We start from the raw sequence: 16,774 nt of genomic DNA, 5'->3' as shown, positions 1-16,774 counted from the left end.
TAGACTCTGCTGGGTCCCTTAAACCTTGAGCTGCTGTATGTTGGTCCTCACAGCAGTGGTACAAGCCCATAGCCAACATCAACTTAAATGGAGAGAAACTAAAAGCAATTCCACTAAAATCAGGAATAAGACAAGGTTTTCTACTTTCTCCACATCTATTCAATATAGTACTAGAAGTTTTAGCTAGAACAGTAAGATAACTGATGAATATCAAGAGGATACAAACTGGAAAGAAAGAAGTCAAAGTATCTTTATTTATATGGTAGTATACATAAGTGGTCCTAAAAATTCCACTGGGTGACTCCTATAGCTGATAAACACTTTGAGCAAAGTAGTTGAATACAAAATTAAGTCACAAAAATTAGTAGCCCTCTTATGTAAATGACAAACAGACTGAGAAAGAATCCAGGGAAACATCACCTTTCACAATAGCCTCAAATAATATAAACTAGCTCGGGTAAATATAATGAAACAAGTAAAAAACTTGTATGATGAAAACTTCAAGTCTTTGCAGAAAGAAATTGAAGAAGCATCAAAATATGGAAAGATTTCCCATGCTTATTGATTGGTAGAGTTAACAGTAAAAGTGGTCTATCCAAAATCAATCTATAGATGCAATTCCCATTAAAATTCCAACGCAATTCTTCACAGATGTTTAGAGGACAGTTTAGCTTCAGATGAAAAAAACAAAACAAAACAAAACAGGATAGATAAAACAATCCTCAACAGTAAAAGAACTGCAGGAGGTCTCACCATTTCTGATTTCAAGTTGTACTATAGTAATCAAAACAGCATGATATTGGCATAAAAACAGACATGTTGATCAATGGAATTGAATTGAAGACCCAGACATAAATCCACACACTTATCAAACCCAATTTTTGATAAAGAAACCAGAAATACAGAGTGGAAAAGGAAAGCATTTTTAATAAATGGTGCCGTTAGATCCATATCTATCACCTTGCACAAAATTCAAGTCGAAGTGGATCAAAGACCTCAACAAAAATCCAGATATACTAAACCTGATAGAAGAGAAAGTGAGGAATAGCCTTGAACACATTGGCACAGGAGACAATTTTCTGAACAGAACAATAATATCATAGGCACTAAGATCAACAATTAATAAATGGGAACTTATGAAACTGAAAAGCTTCTATAAGGCAAAGGACATTGTCAACAGGACAAAAAAGGCAGCCCACAGGATGAGAAAAAGATTTCCATCAACTCCACATCTGACAAAGGGCTAATATTCAAAATATATAAAGAACTCAAGAAACTAGACATTAACAAAATAATAATCCAATTAAAAATGGGCTACAGTTCTAAACAGAGATTTTTCAACAGAGAAATCTCAAATGGCCAAGAAACATTTCAAGGAATGTTTAACATCCTTAGCCATCAGGTAAATGAAAATCAAAACAACTTTGAGATTCCATTTTATACTTGTCAAAATGGGTAAGATCAAAAACACATGTGACACCTCATGCTGGTGAGGGTATGGAGTAAGGGGAATACTTCTCCACTGCTAGTGGGAATACAAACTTGTACAGCCACTTTGGAAATCAACATGGTAGTTTTTAAGAAAATTGAAAATAGATCTACCTCAAGACCCATCTATATCTTTCCTGGTCATATTACCCAAAGGACACTCTACCATTCCACAAGGACACTTGCTTAACTGTGTTCAGAGCAGCTGTATTCATAGTAGCCAGAAACTGAAGACAACCTAGACATCCCTAAAATGAAGAATGGATTAAAAAAAATGTGGCAAATTTACACAATGGAGTATTACTCAGCTGTTTATAACAAAAAATGACATCATGAAATTTGTAGGCAAATGGATGGAACTAGAAAGAAAATCATCCTGAGTGAGGTAACCCAGACTCAGAATGATAAAAATAATATGTATTCACTTATACATGGATATTAGCCATTAAATAATTATTACTAATCTACAATCTGTGGACCCAGAGAGGTTAGATATAGAGGAAGGAACTAAGGGAGGATGCAAAGATTTCCCTGGAAAAGGGAAATAGAATAGAGTTTAGGGGTAGAATGGGGGCAGGTTGGGACAGGAACAAGAAGGATCAGGCTGGGGGATGGGTGGGATAGAGGGAAAGAGTGTGCGGAAAGATGGCTGGAATTGGGGGTAGTTGAAGGGTGGTATGGAAATCTAGTGTAGTGGAAAGTTCCTGGACTCTATGAAGGTGATTCTAATGAGGACTCCTAGCAATGGGGGATGTGGAGTCTCACTTGGCCATCTCTTATAGCCAGGTAAGGCTTCCAGTGGTGGGACTTGTTTACATTTAATTGAACTGTTGGCTGAGGGGTCCCATGGAAATTCCCAAACAACCCAGGCTGCTACTAGGTCAAAATGTTGCTCTCCATAAACTGACAGCTGGCCTCCATTGCCAAAGACTACATCCACACAATTCATTGAACACAGAGAACTGGTGTTTACATGGAGCCTTCACCCCTAAACTGCAGTTTCTTTGGTTCAAAAAGGTGTTCTGCAAGCTACCAAAAGAGAAATGTTGACACCAACCCAGTCATGAAACCAAACTTATGGGAGTAGACAACCAATGTGTGATTTGACTTAAGGCCAACTCTAGGAGAAGAAACCCATATACCACTTGGGTAACCAACAACCAGAAACTAGATAGGCCAGTGACCTAGGATAAAACCAAATACTATTGGCCTAAAAATCCCAAGAGTAACACTAATGATATTCTGCTATACTCATAGATCAGTACCTTATTCAGCCATCAAGGAGGCGTCTTCCTCCACCAGATGGGAACAAATACAGAGACCAACAGCCAGACATTATGCAAAGAGAGAGAGAGAGAGAGAATTCCACACCCCTAGGGTTAAAGGAACCTCGCAGAAGGAGTGTTGAAACTAGAGAAGATAGAGAACAAGGCTCTGTAAATCAACTGAGCAAAACTTGTATGAACTCACAGAGAGCAGAAAGTACTGGGCCCACACGAGTCTGCACCAGATCCTCCGCATATACACTATAGACTTCAGTTTACTTTTCTTATGGAACTCCTCATGGTGTGAACAAATGGGTCTCTGATTCTTATGCCTTCTCTCTCTCTCTTTTTTTTTTCCCCGTCTGTTGATTTGTCTTGTCCAACTTCGATAAGATGGCTTTTGTTTTATCTTATTATATTTTACTTTGTCATGTTTGGTTGTTATCTCTTAGAAGCCTATACTTTTCTAGCAAGAGACAGAAAGGGAGTAGATCTAGAGGAGAAGGGAGGTGGGGGAGTAGCTGGGAGGAGTGGAGGGAGGGGAAATTATAATTAGAATACATTGTACTAGAAAAGAATCCATGTTTAATAAAAGGGGAAAAGAAAAAGGAAAAAAAAACCATAAGTATAGACAGGGAATACTGCTCCACAGGTAAAAGAGCTTGCTGTGTGCATGCTGAATGACTTGAATTTGGATCCCTAGAATCCATTCAGAAGCTGGTTGTGGCACATGTTTGTAATGCAGCATTCCTATAATAAGGTAAGAGGCAGATATCTTACAGTACATGCCACACCAGCAAGCAACAAGAGAGACTCTGCCTCAAAACAAAATGGAAGCTAAGAACTCCAACCTCCACATGTGTGCTCTGATACACACGTCCTCACACATAAACACATACCTACATATGATTCACACACACACACACACACACACACACACACACACACACACACACACATTTAGAAAAGAAATACTAAGTTTTATTAAAGTAGTATAGGTGGAAGTTTCTGTCCTGCCAGCAACTCCCAAATACCCAGCAGCCACTTCAAAAATTACCACATAGAGGCTTATATTAATTATAAATGCTCAGCCAGTAGCTCAGTCTTATTACTAACTAGCTCTTACACTTAAATTAACCCATAATTCTTATCTATGTTTAACCATGTGGCTTGGTACATTTTCTCAGTATAGCATTCTCATTTTGCTTCCTCTGTGTTTGGCTGGTGACTCCAGACTCTGCCCTTCTCCTTCCCAGCATTCTCAGTTTGGTCACCCCACCTATACTTCCTGCCTAGCTACTGACCAATCAGCATTTTATTAAACTAGTTAGAGTGACAGACCTTTACAGTGTGCAAGAGCATTATTCCACAGCAAAGGAGTTAATGTTTTTTTAGAATAGTAATTGATCTAGCAGAAGCTTGCAAATGTTGAACAGAATTCCCAGGAACCCAGGTGTTGCTTCCCCTATTAATAACATCTGACATGGTTATAGTATATTTGTAACAATTGGTGAACCAGCATTGGAACATCAGTGCTGAATGTCACAATTTATTTATATTTCATTAATTCATTTTTTACCTAAGGTCCTTTTTCTATTACAGTACGCCATTCAGTCTACTGTGTTCTATTTATCTGCCATGACTCCTTGGGCTCCTTTTGGCTGTGACAGTTTCTTTAGGATTTCCCTGCTGTGTGCTCTATTCTTCTACAGATTCCTTTTATCGTATATTGTAAGTGCCCTCTGGGCCTGAAGGTCTGATCCTATGAGCCTAGCAGGTGTGGTGGTAATATCAGGACTTAAGAGTACTGGTGTCATCATGACACTACTTTTTTCATATAAGTGAGGTTTTTGTTTTATCTTTAGATTTATCTTTTTCAGTTTTGATGGCTGGGGAAGATAGAGTTTGAGGATGGGAGTAATTCTGCATCTTTCACCTATAGACCTACACTAAGAGGTGAGCTTGTCTTGATGATACAACCCTCTACCTCCTTAAAGTACCCACACGACTGTAAAAAAATCATATGCAACATCTTTTTTTGGGTATTCACCACAAACCATAATTATGAATAGGATAAAAACTGGAAGTGAATTATATTGGCAAGTAAGTAATTGGTGCCCTCTGAGGAAAGTTGACATTTCTCACTGAGAATTTCTTATTGGCAAAGTCAGTTGAATGAAGGGTGGGCTAGAAGCAATCTAATAGGCATTTCCTGCAACTTCCACACTAGCTCTATATCCTGGAATGTGTTTTCAGGACCAAAGGTAGCCTGGAATGTGTTTTCAGGACCAAAGGTAGCCTGGTGTGATTCCTTTCCACCACGGGCAACTCTTACTGTGGCAAATCAATGTAAGTGCTTTATTGAGTGATGGTTTCTAATAGTAGAAATTTCTTACAAATATTAGTTGAAAAATAGTTTCAAGCATTAGCATTTATCATTTCTCTTCATTTTATTCTCGTCCTCTTCCTCTGTGTTCGAGCATGTATAAAATTGATTTTCTGTGCTGTGATTTGTGTGCATATATGTGTATGTGTATGAATGATAGGTCTGTTATGGAATAGAAATGACCTGAAAGAGTTGTTTGGTTTTGTCTATGGATAGCTGAGTCCTAGAAGAAAAGCTTCACTGAGTTGATTAATGTCTGCCCACTAAAACCAGTGTTAATCCAGAACCTCACTATGTGGTTTCAATGGGAAACAAGGCTTTTGCAGATGTAACTTGCTAGGAAGAGTTCATACTTGAATAAGTTCAAAGACTAGTAGGTATCCTTAGAAGAGAACCCAGAGACATAAAGACACACAGAGAAGAAGGACAGCCATGTGAAGGTAAAGGCAGAAACTGGAGAAATGAGGCTGTAAGTCAGAAAACCAAGGGTGTTGGAGACCACTAAATGTGGGACCAAGCAAGAACAAATCTTCCCCTAAAACTATTAGAAAGAGTTTGGCTTTGCTAAAACCTCAGTCTGTACCTTAAGCTTCCATATAAAGAGAGAAGAAAGTTTTATTGCTTCTATGCCCAGCTTTTGGAATTTTGTTGTAGTTCTTTGAAAAGGACACAGAGGCCACTAATAAATACTCAATTGTCTTGGCCAAAAATGTGACAGGTGGAAAATTTGTAATGAGAAGTGAGATGTAAAGAGGCCAACAGCAGAGAAGAGGTATTCCCTTGTATCACTTAGGAGTCTTGTGAAAAACAGAATGGGTAGGTAGATAATAGATGATAATAGGTAGATAGGTAGATTATATATATATGGAGTTTATATTCAGAGTGACATGCTTTCTCAGGAAATTTTGGAAAACAAACCCCACCAACCAAGTCCACATTATAGTATTACTATAGAACTAGGCACACAAAGATGCTGAGGCCAGCAGATTAAGATATAAAATTCAGTAGTGCCAGACTGACTGGGTCACAAAGAACATCATTGGGCTGAAATGCATGAGGATGCGGTGCCTTTGGGAGACCCTAGAGCCAGGAGAGAAGCTTTTAGTAAGTGCCTGCTCATCTTTTCTGGATAATTTTCCTCTCAATGGTCTAGGGGCCATGGAAAAATAGAGGCTTTGGCGTCCAGAAGGCTGGGATTTGAATCCCAATTTGGTCACCAACTGGGACCTTGAATCAATTATTTGATGTCTTGGTTCTTAAAACTGTTAGTTTTCTTACCCATATTTTTATTTTCAGCTGGTTCATATCTTATGACTTTATATCCTGGCAAGAGTAAGACATTTTGAGGGACATTTCCCCCAAATGACACAGCCAGTCAGCAATGATTAAACTGGACACTGTTTGGACATCAAATTGCTGGAAGAACATTAAAGAAGCAATTACTTAATAAATTACTGAGCATAGGAACAAAGGCGTGAAGGATAAGGACGGCTGAAGGAAGACACAAAAGACAGCAGAAGCTTCAGCATTTGCTACCTCTCCTCAGGTAAGATTCTTAAATGAAAAGGCTCAATTGCCTGTGGCTTCTGAGGCTATAAATTGTGGCCACTTGTAATATCAAACTTTCTTGAAAGGTCATTGAAAACAGGATCCTCTGTCACACTGTGGCTGGGGTTACCTGGGGGAAATCACACCTTTGCAGTCTATATGAAGGAAACTAGAGAAATGAGTAGGGCATGAGTGAGTGGCAGTTTCTTAGACAATCAGCGAGGGAAAATGGTTCTGGCTGTTTTGGAGCACATTCCTTTGGGCTTCCGTGACCACCTGACGAAGCCAGCTTAGGTTGTATCACAGCCTTCTCGTACTGGCAGACCCTTCTGTCGCTAGTGCCTTATGATACAATGCTACTGCCCAATCATCACTCACATCCTGACATAAGAGCGTATGAGAGCTCATTTATTTTGACTTAGGGATCAGTGTCAGCAAAGAGCTAAGAAGAGTATCTGGCCTGACTCATTCAGGTTATAGATGAGGACCTGGAGACTTGAAGAGGAGGGAGGATATTTTTCATAAGCCTTTTGCTTCCTTGTTCTGTGGCTGCCAGGCTGAAGCCAGCTTCAAGCTCGCCACTGTGCCCAACACTCACCTCTCAGGTCGCTGCGGAAAAATGACATGGTATCTAGCTGAGATGTAACTGTCAAAGGGAAGGACTAATGGGTCTTTTGGTATATTTGTTTATTCTTATTCCTTTCCAGAAAGATTCACCAAGATTCTTTAACAAATCCTCCTTCTTCCTTTCAAGCCAGATTAAGAAGACAATAATGAAGACCTAGTCTCTGGTAATTTCAGAGTGCTTTCACATGGACTGTGGATTTGCATCCTCACATGGAGGGTTGTATTGAACAAGTAGATATCTGTTTTGTAGACAGATAATCCTCTAGGAGTGGCACACAGTCAGGTGTATCATTTTTAACCTTAAATGAATCATCTCCTTATATTTCCTATCCATCTAAGGAGATCCACCAAGTCATCTAGAAGAAATCTGAAGGTCTCTTATTTTCTACCTCTCACACCCACATAGAGCCAGCCCCCTAGCCCTTCTTCTTCTATCATAGAGGAAATAACATCTCCCATATGAGAGGCATATTGCATTGCTTGGCCACTGGGCATCACATACACTTTTGAATGGCACCAACTCTCATATTTTTTCTTCAATAACAGACACATAGCATTTGTAAAATGAAAATCTAAAACTGAAAATGTTTTTAGAACCTGAAACTTGCTAGCATGATGTCTGTTCTAATGTGACACATCTTGAGGAAAACATAGGTACACGAAAACATTCCAAAAATTACTACTGGGCTATATGTACAATAGTGTATATGAAATATGAATGATTTTCCTTGAGTCTCCTCCCCAAGATATCTCAGATGGGCAACTATTCTAACATCTGAAAAGGCCAGTATCTAAAATCTGTAGGCCTGTAGGTGAGGTATTTTGGTTAAGGAATAGTCAACCTGTTTGGGACAGGCAAAAGGAAACTTTAAAAAAGACAATTTCACTAAACTACACTTACCTTTTGCTTTTGTTTCAGTAACATTTACCAAATCTTTCTTAAAAATCTGATTAAATGATTCTAATAATAACAGTATGATATTGGACTTTCTCCTTACAACTATTACTGCTTGTTCATATTTATAGATCACTTCAAATGAATATTCTTTTTTTCTCTATTACTCCCATTTTATAGATGAGGAAATTGAGGATCAAAGACTTTAGGTGAAATGGCTTTCATGTATCCCCTGGAGCACTTTGCACAGGTACTCCGTAATGTATTTACGGTTGAAGCACACTCACTCCTGCGTCTCCTTTTGTACTTAATACTTGAATTAACCAGTTTTTTTCTTTCCCTCAGAGAAGTGCACACCATGAAAACATGCCTCTGGGAATGCAAATTGCCCACTCAATGGATTAGGCAACCACAAACAAATGGAGATTCACACAGATGTAATTAAGAATAGAAAATACAAACCTATGTGCAGAACCATGATTTACAGTCAAATTCACCTCCCTTGAAAGCTCATATTAGATTGCTCTCGTTTGATTACCAAGCTGCTGTTTCAATGCAAAGCATATGCTTGCAGATCCCCAGGTTTGCCCGCCTTAAGAATTAGCTAATAACTTTGAAACAAACCTTTAAGGAAGTAGAGGTTTATGCCTTGGCAATGCAAACATGTACAAGTGAAAATATATGCATCTCAACTGGTTATTTCTGTAGGGAAGACAAATGTGTAAAAATATGTTTACCAGGAGAAAGTTTCTGGTTTTGAGTATTTGCCAAATGTTACACAAATAATTAGTGATGTCGTGAAGTGCTTGGCAGGTCCTCCAGGACTTCTGTCGTTGGCATGAAATCTGCTCATTCTTCAGTGTATGGAAAACTATGATGCTTTACAGTACCCACAGGACATAGTTGCTGGCTTCTCTTATATAACACATTGCTACACTTTTATTCTTCTTACCATTTATCTGAGAACCTGAAAAAAATGATGTCTGAATCTTTTGGAAAAGCCCCAACTTTACTATTCCAATCTATGAACTCGGGATCATGAAGCAACCTGTAATTTTCTTCACATCCTCATGGTCATTGTCACCATCCCTCTGGTGTTTTTACATCTGTGTGTGTGTGTGTGTGTGTGTGTGTGTGTGTGTGTGTGTGTGTGTGTGTGACAGTTCTAACATCAGACCCGAAAGGAAAATTAAAGTGATTAAACACCCTCTCATATTCCAACTTCTAAAAAAGTGGGGGAATATCTAGAAAAAAATTTCTCCAGCCCACTTTCTAGACTCAATGGCTTTTATTGATCCAAAGAAGACCCTGCCTCACCAATAGGGGCATTTAGAATGTGGGTTAATGGTGTTCATCACTTTGACCCCAAAGCAGTAGCACCTAAGATCTTAGGAAAGTAGCATTCCCACTGAGTCAGGCTCATCAGGGGCCGTGGCACCACTCTGGTGATGCTCCACACCAGGGCTTTTCCAGTTGAGGGGAACCTGGTCTGAGGCCTGGGAGGAGTGTCCTAAGGGTCACCAGGAGGAATGTCTTGAGTAGGAGCCAAATTGCAGACTTTTGTTTGAAATTTATTCTAGTCACAGAAATTATGTTGGAAGAAGAAGGCAAAAGGCCAGTGCTGAGCTAGAGTGGCAAGTCCAAACCAGCCACAGTTGTGATGGAGAGAAAATCCAAACTGAAGAGAAGAATATGTCAGGAGCAGGAGGCGTGGATAAGGCAGCCCCCAAGGAGCCGCTTGCTTATGTGTCTCAGAGGAGGCACAGTGGCAGAGTGAGGCAGAGCAGCCAGACCCCATGTGGAATCTGAGTTGGCAGAGGAGGTCCAGTCCACTGCACAGAGCCCACCAGACTGACCAAAGGCCCTAGGAAGACTGAATTTGGTACCACGCTCTGTTCAGATCTCCAAGTCATGATTCTAGACGAACAGCCATTTCCCAGACTCTCACCAACACTGGCCCAACTCTCAGAAGACTGGTAAAATAATATAGCACAACACGCCACAAAGGGGAGAGGATTGGGAGCTGAGCCAAGGAGACAGGATCGCATGCAAGATGCGACATCTACCCTTAGAAAACAAATATATTGATTACAGCCATGGCGGTGAAGAAGTGGGTGCGGTGTAAGAGGAAAAAACCTCACAACAGAACCTAAAAAAACCGTCATGCAAATAAGGGCCCATTATTTCCCCTCTGCATGAAATGACTGGCTTTGAGTTTTAGCATGGGAGAAGCCAGATGGCGGCAGACGGGCTTATTATAGAAAGTCCACTTGTACTGAAGTTTTCTCAGCACTCTGTGCCTTGCTGAGTGAGGTTTTGTTTTGTTTCATTCCTAAGTGTAGGGCAGGCAAGTACCAAAATTTGTATACAATCTGAAACCTTTTCATGGAAATGTTCTATTCAATACCTCCGATACGTGATATACGATGCCACCACAGGAAAACTAGTGTTGCTACAGACGTTAATCATAATTATGAAAATTTTTAATTTAAATGTAGGTCTGAACACACAAAATACAGTGCACGGCCATCTGTTAGTTTTCCATCTGGGCTCATTTGCAAAATACATTCTGTTTCCCTCCCCCCTCTATTTATAATCTTCCCTGGAAAACAAATATGCCTAATCTATGGCATGCCAGAGCTGAAGTTAGCTATTTACAAGGGGCTTTTAATAGACATGGTTACACAGTTGAACGCAGTTAACAGAAACTTCAACTTCTCTCTTTCTCTTGCTTGCCCTTCTTGGTGGGACGCCTCCTTGGATTTTGTCAACAAGCTCTTCTTTTGAGGGTCCCCTTGTAAAGAACAACCTAACTTTTATGTAAGGAATATGATGTTAAAAATAACATCTGCAACTCAAGAGCTGCAATATTCATTATTATAAGAAGAACCAAGGGAGGGGTTATCAGCTGAAGGGTAGACAAACCACTGTGATATACCCATGCATGGCATATTATCCAGACATCAAAAGTGTGGAAGTGTGGATACAAATCTCAACATGGATAAATGGTGAAAACCATGCACAGGATGAAAGAAGTTTCACATGAAAGCTCACATATTGCAAGAACCACTCACATGAAGTTTCCAAAATAGGCAAATCTGTAGCTGTTACTGATTGTCTAGGGATGGAGCATGAGATCATGAGAAATGAACAGCAATTGCTGTTAGATTTCTTTTGGGGGTGATAAAAAACACTCTAAAATTAGATTATGATGATTCCCGTAGAACACATACAAAAATATTGAAATGTATTCTTTAGACTGTTAAATTTCATGATGCCAATTATATCCCAATAAAGGTGTTAGAAAGAAAACTGCAAGGAGATACAGAAATCACTGGCCCATGTTTTTAAAGTCTAGAGATGCTGCTTAGGTCCTGGGGGATGATGGTTACTATCCAGTTGGTTAGTGTTAAGATTTCCAGTCCTCTAATCAAGGGTTCTTCCTAATACATAATGCTGTGTGGCACCAGTTAATCCACTTTGGCTCATGCTTTACTATGAGCAGGTAAGGACTGAAGGAGAGACATGAGTGGGAATATCAGTTATGAACGACTATAATGAAATCAAAGGTGAGGTAGGCTTCAAAAGCCTGCTGTGGCAGCAAAGCTCCAGCAGCAGAGGTGGACACAGCAGAACTTTGGGAGGTGAAATATCCACAACTGGTATCTGACTGATCACAGCTGGGGAAGATGCGGAGGAGGAGGAAGACGGTGGTGATCAAGAAGCCTAGAGGAAGTCAGAAATGGGAAAGGAAGCTGAGTTTAAAACTTCACAGGAATCTTGAGTTCTCCATAGGTAGGCATTTACCAAGTGGCCATGCCTGGTCTAAATCCTGAGGAGTAGCAGGGTACATAACACAGACACCTAGGCGGCATCTCCTCTGATGGGACTCCATCTCCACCAGCAAACTCAGCACCAGAGATGAAGGGGCTCTGTTGTGTAAGATTAGTTAAAATCCTTGAGTAGATGCAACTGCTGTGGAGAAGCAACCCAGGACATCAGGTGCCAGGAAGGAGTGGGGATGCTGGACCTCCAGTGTGTAAGAGCAGACGGAGACAGAGAGTGAGAGGGGAGAGGGAAGACACAGTCTAAAATAAAGGTGGGAAATCCAGTCAGGACAGGCTTAACAGGAACTCGGAAGCAGGTCTACCGGAAGCCAGCCAGAGGCTCTGGGGTGGATTTTGCCACTTGAGGCTTCCTCCGTTGTTGGATTTCTTAGTTTTCATAGGCAGTGAGTGGACAATTCAACAACTTGAGTCAGACAAAAGCTCTGACTCTGGAAATTAGGCAAGATGAGCAAAAAAAAATAAAATCTACAAGAATCAGACTGATGAGATGAGGCAGAGTGAATGGCATTAAAATATGGAGGAAAGCAGCTGGGAACTTGAATGAGGCTGTCGTGACAAACTGTGTATGAGAAGGAAAATATGTCCCCACAGGATTTCCTGTCACAGTAGGCATGAAAACATAACCTGCATTTGGTTTGTTGTTTGTTTGTTTGTTTGTTTGTTTGTTTGTTTGTTTTTTAAATGCATTTGGATCATGGCGGGAGGGGAAGGGTGAGTGTGAACTTGGGTCTCAGCTAATAAATCAATCTCATTGGCTTTCAGGCTAACTTGATTCTGTACTGTACAGCCTTGGAAAGTTTTAGCCAAGAATAAGAGCCAACAAAGGGCTCCAGTGTTGGTGGTTGCCAGAGTCCACAGGTGTATGCCTCCCCTACCATACTGTTATTCTGGGGTTGGGGAACTGTACATTTGTTGGTTTATTTACCAGGCTGACTCCTAGTAGTTCATAGAAAGGCAGGAAATGTGTGTTTACGTACCCTTGATGAGTTGTTAAGTCTCAGAGAGAGACAGGTAGAGCAACTCTTTCTGAATCGTGTGGTCAATGGTAGGGAAATGGTAAGAGAAAGGTAGATCCAGTTGTCCAAGAGGTAGGGAAAGTCAGGTGGAGGTAGGTATTTGTAGAGGAAGTACACCTGGGTTGACCCCTGAGGAGTACCAGGTTTTCTACAGACTGGGAACGGAGTGTCTGGAAGGACTGTGCATCCATCCCTGTGTGCAGAGCACAAGCAAAGGACCTGAGGCATAAGCAGGTATACACATGTGGAGGAAATACCAGCATTTGGTAGTGACTTGAGGGTCTGCTGTGGAATTGGATGAGACAGGAACTCTTCCTGGAGATGTCTGCAGGGAGAGATCATGGAATGTCACTAACGTCGTTCCTCATCCAGCCTATCTGAGTTCTAGTATTCTCTCAAGAACACTGAGGCCAATCCTTGAGTCTGGAAATGTTTGGAACACAGACAAGGAAAGGAAGAGAAGTCAAGAGAGGCTAAGCCAATGAAGGGAAGGTGTGTGCTACTAGGCTGACAGGGCATTTAGGCATCAACTTGTGTTTCCTGTGTGGGGGTGAGGCAAGGCTTTCTCAGGGGTAGGAAGTTGGCCTTTCCTCTCTATTACACATAAATATACATTTTTACATTGCAAGATCAGACACCGTGGTGATATTTTATTTGTTCTGTAGTAAATAAAGCTTGCATGGAGATCAGAGGAAAAAGCCAGCCACTGTATTAAACATAGAGGTCAGGCAGTGGTAGCACATGACCTCAATCCTAGCATTCTGGAGGCAGAGATTCATCTGGATCTCTGTGAGTTCAAGGGCACACTGGGAACAGAGCCAGATGTGGTGGCACATGCCTTTCATCCCAGCACTAGTTAACCTTAGAGGTCTGGAGGTCTGTACAGACAGACAGGAAGAGATAGAGCTGGGCAGAAAGAGGAAAGTGACGTAGCTGGGTGGAGAGAGGAAGTGAGAGGGCAGGGCACAGAAAGGCATATAGCTGTGGGTATACAGGAAGTAGCTCTCTCTGTCTGGAGGCTGAGGAGTTGGTGAGGTGAGGTTGGCTGTGGCTTGTCCTATTCCTCTGATCTCTCAGTTTTCACCCCAATATCTGGCTCTGAGGTTTTTTTTTTTTTTTTTTTTTTTTTTTTTTTTTTTTTTAATAAGACCATTTAGCATTTTGTCTTACAAGACACATCTATCATTTTCTTCTGAGCACCCAGCTCTGTCCTTAGGTCTCAGGGCACAGGTAAGAGAAACTTGTGGGAAGCTGAATGTGTGCAAGGAACTATCCCCCATCACTGTAGATGAACTGTCCTGAGCCCGGGGCATAGGAGGTTGAACCTTAGTGGTGTCTAAGTCAGCCAAAGCTAGCACTTTGCCTCCTGTTCAGAACATCTGGTTCACAGCTCCACCAAGACAGCTTTTTGTCATGACAGACACTCTCTTTTTTTTGTTTTTTTTTTTTGTTTTTTTGTTTTTTGTTTTTTGTTTTTCCGAGACAGAGTTTCTCTGTGTAGCTTTGCGCCTTTCCTAGAACTCACTTGGTAGCCCAGGCTGGCCTCGAACTCACAGAGATCCGCCTGGCTCTGCCTCCCGAGTGCTGGGATTAAAGGCGTGCACCACCACCGCCTGGCTGACAGACACTCTCTTAATGCTAAACTTTTGACATCCTTAGTCTTCCTTCAACCCCTGAGCAAAACTCCTTGCCCATCTGGGATACTGTCCTCCCCTGCACACATGGAAGGTGTGCTACCTGGAACACACATATACTGCTTCCCAATACTGCCTTTATCTGTACATTCTCAGAACCTCTCAGTACACTCGCAGTGTCTCTCTAAGAACAAACAGTATGTCCTGTCACCCCTTGTGTGAACCACAGTGCCCAGGACATAGACACATCAGTAATTATGAATTGCTTCATCAAAAGGCAGCTCCTGTCTTGTGAGTCTTCAGAAAACAAAACTCTTCCAGTAACCCATTCAATCCAAAGCTACCTCGAGAAACCACATTCCTAATGCTGGAACAATAAACCTTCCCATTTAGCTGATAGAGAAATGTGTTGTGTTACAATGTAAACCAAATTAGCTCAATAAAGAGTTTTGACTTTCTGGTAACCTTCTGTCGAAAATCCATGAGCTGGTAAGAGTCAGAATGGAGCTGTTATATTTGAAACTAAACTGAAGAATCAGAACAGATGCAAGGCATAAAAGAGAGACGGCACACTGGCTTTAAATGCATATAACATGGGACTTTGATGTTTGCTTCCTAACGATTTATTTAAAATTGTTTGCCCTTTGAGCCGCTTTAATTTTGGATGCCAGAGTTCTCTCTGGGTTCTGTGAAGAATGGTCCGCATACATTTCTTAAAATGCAGGTTTTATTATTTATTTATTTGGGTACTTATTTTCTGACAGGTCAACTAGCATGGAAATCCTGGGCCTTAGGAGGTCTGAGTCTCATTTTTATATTTACACAGGGAGCATGCTGTTTCTCGCCGAAGTCGGTTGAACTATATGGGCCAGTTTCTCTTGTCGACTTCTTACAAGCTTTGAAATGGAAGAAGAAATGCACAGCAGGGTAATCCAGCCCTTTGAAATTTGGGAAACTGGGCAAGATGCACTGTGGTATTGATTTGTAATAAGCTTTGTTCAGAAGGCATCCACCTATAATGCGATGAGGATTCTTTTTGGATTAAGATGCCTGGTGGTTATAAATGAATAGCTGTTACCTCTTTATTTGGGGTTGGGAGGTGGTGACAGTGGTGTGAGTTTATGATTTTCAGTGATTTCCTTTGTGGGTTTTTTTTTTTTTTGGCATTTCTTTTCAAGGCATGTTCTTTCATTAGAGGTACAAATGACAATGTAAAAGACATGCCACTTCAGGAGTTAATTCATAACCCATAGCTGAGGGAGCTGAGGGAGCTGTGCTCCTGGATGCTTCTCACTGATACTATTTACTGAGCTCTCAGGATGCCGAGCACGGTCCTGGCCCTTTATAGTAGGATGCTCATCATCCCACTTCTCCTTGCCAGGATCCTCGAAGCTGTGCACCCGAAAGTCCCATTTCTGAGATGAGGAGACAGAATCAGGAAGGAAAGGTAGCCTGCGCAGGGATCAGAGCTGGTAAAGCTTAGGACCGACATAAGGAATGATGTTTGCTTGCCTTCAAGGCCAAGCACTAAAAGCTAGACCCCGATCCCACCTCCATCTGAACACCTACATGCAAGCAGGCTGGGAGCTCCCTGCTAGATGCTTACAGACCTCAGCTCTACACTGGCCAGGACAGGCAAGCTGGGGCCATTTCAGAAGGAATCACTTATATCATTTTGTCCTTTAAATCTAATCAATGCTAAAATTCCACTTCTCTAGCTCTGTACATTGCTCAGTTGGGTTTTTGTCTGTTTCTTCCCAATTGCCCACACACTCTTTTAGCTGGGATTGCTGAGACCTCAGTGTCAGGAAATTCCGAGCTACTTTTAGACATAAGAGATTGAAAATTACATGAGATTTTTTTGTCTGTTATAAAAAGCTTAAAACTGAATTATTTAAACCTGGATACCTGCCTACATACACTATTATAATTTTTGACACAATGATGCTTTTCTTTAGAATGCTGTCAGGCCATGCCAATCCCTGTTTGAAGGTCTTCCAGCATGCCTTATTGTTTCTGTTCCTATTTCCTAGATTTTCTATGAAGTTGAATAGATTCTGTGTATCA

At 41.0% G+C, this 16,774-nt stretch overlaps 2 long non-coding RNA genes across 2 annotated transcripts in view; both read left to right on the top strand.

Moving 5' to 3' along the window:
- LOC121823176 (uncharacterized) overlaps positions 1–6,679 on the top strand; it is a 46,890-nt gene extending 40,211 nt beyond the window's left edge. The window contains exons 3-4 of the long non-coding RNA XR_006064538.2: positions 4,634–4,709; positions 6,436–6,679. This is a non-coding gene — a long non-coding RNA (uncharacterized LOC121823176). The remainder of the gene's footprint in view (positions 1–4,633; positions 4,710–6,435) is intronic.
- A 718-nt stretch (positions 6,680–7,397) lies between these two features.
- LOC121826882 (uncharacterized) lies at positions 7,398–15,726 on the top strand. Its single transcript, XR_006069036.2, has 3 exons — positions 7,398–7,478; positions 8,390–8,459; positions 15,534–15,726. It is a non-coding gene; the product is annotated as an uncharacterized LOC121826882 (long non-coding RNA).
- The last annotated feature ends 1,048 nt before the right edge of the window (positions 15,727–16,774 follow it).

Source organism: Peromyscus maniculatus, chromosome 1 (assembly GCF_049852395.1).
Source record: "Peromyscus maniculatus bairdii isolate BWxNUB_F1_BW_parent chromosome 1, HU_Pman_BW_mat_3.1, whole genome shotgun sequence".
Lineage (NCBI taxonomy): Eukaryota > Metazoa > Chordata > Mammalia > Rodentia > Cricetidae > Peromyscus > Peromyscus maniculatus.
This window is presented reverse-complemented; position numbering and strand designations above follow the sequence as displayed.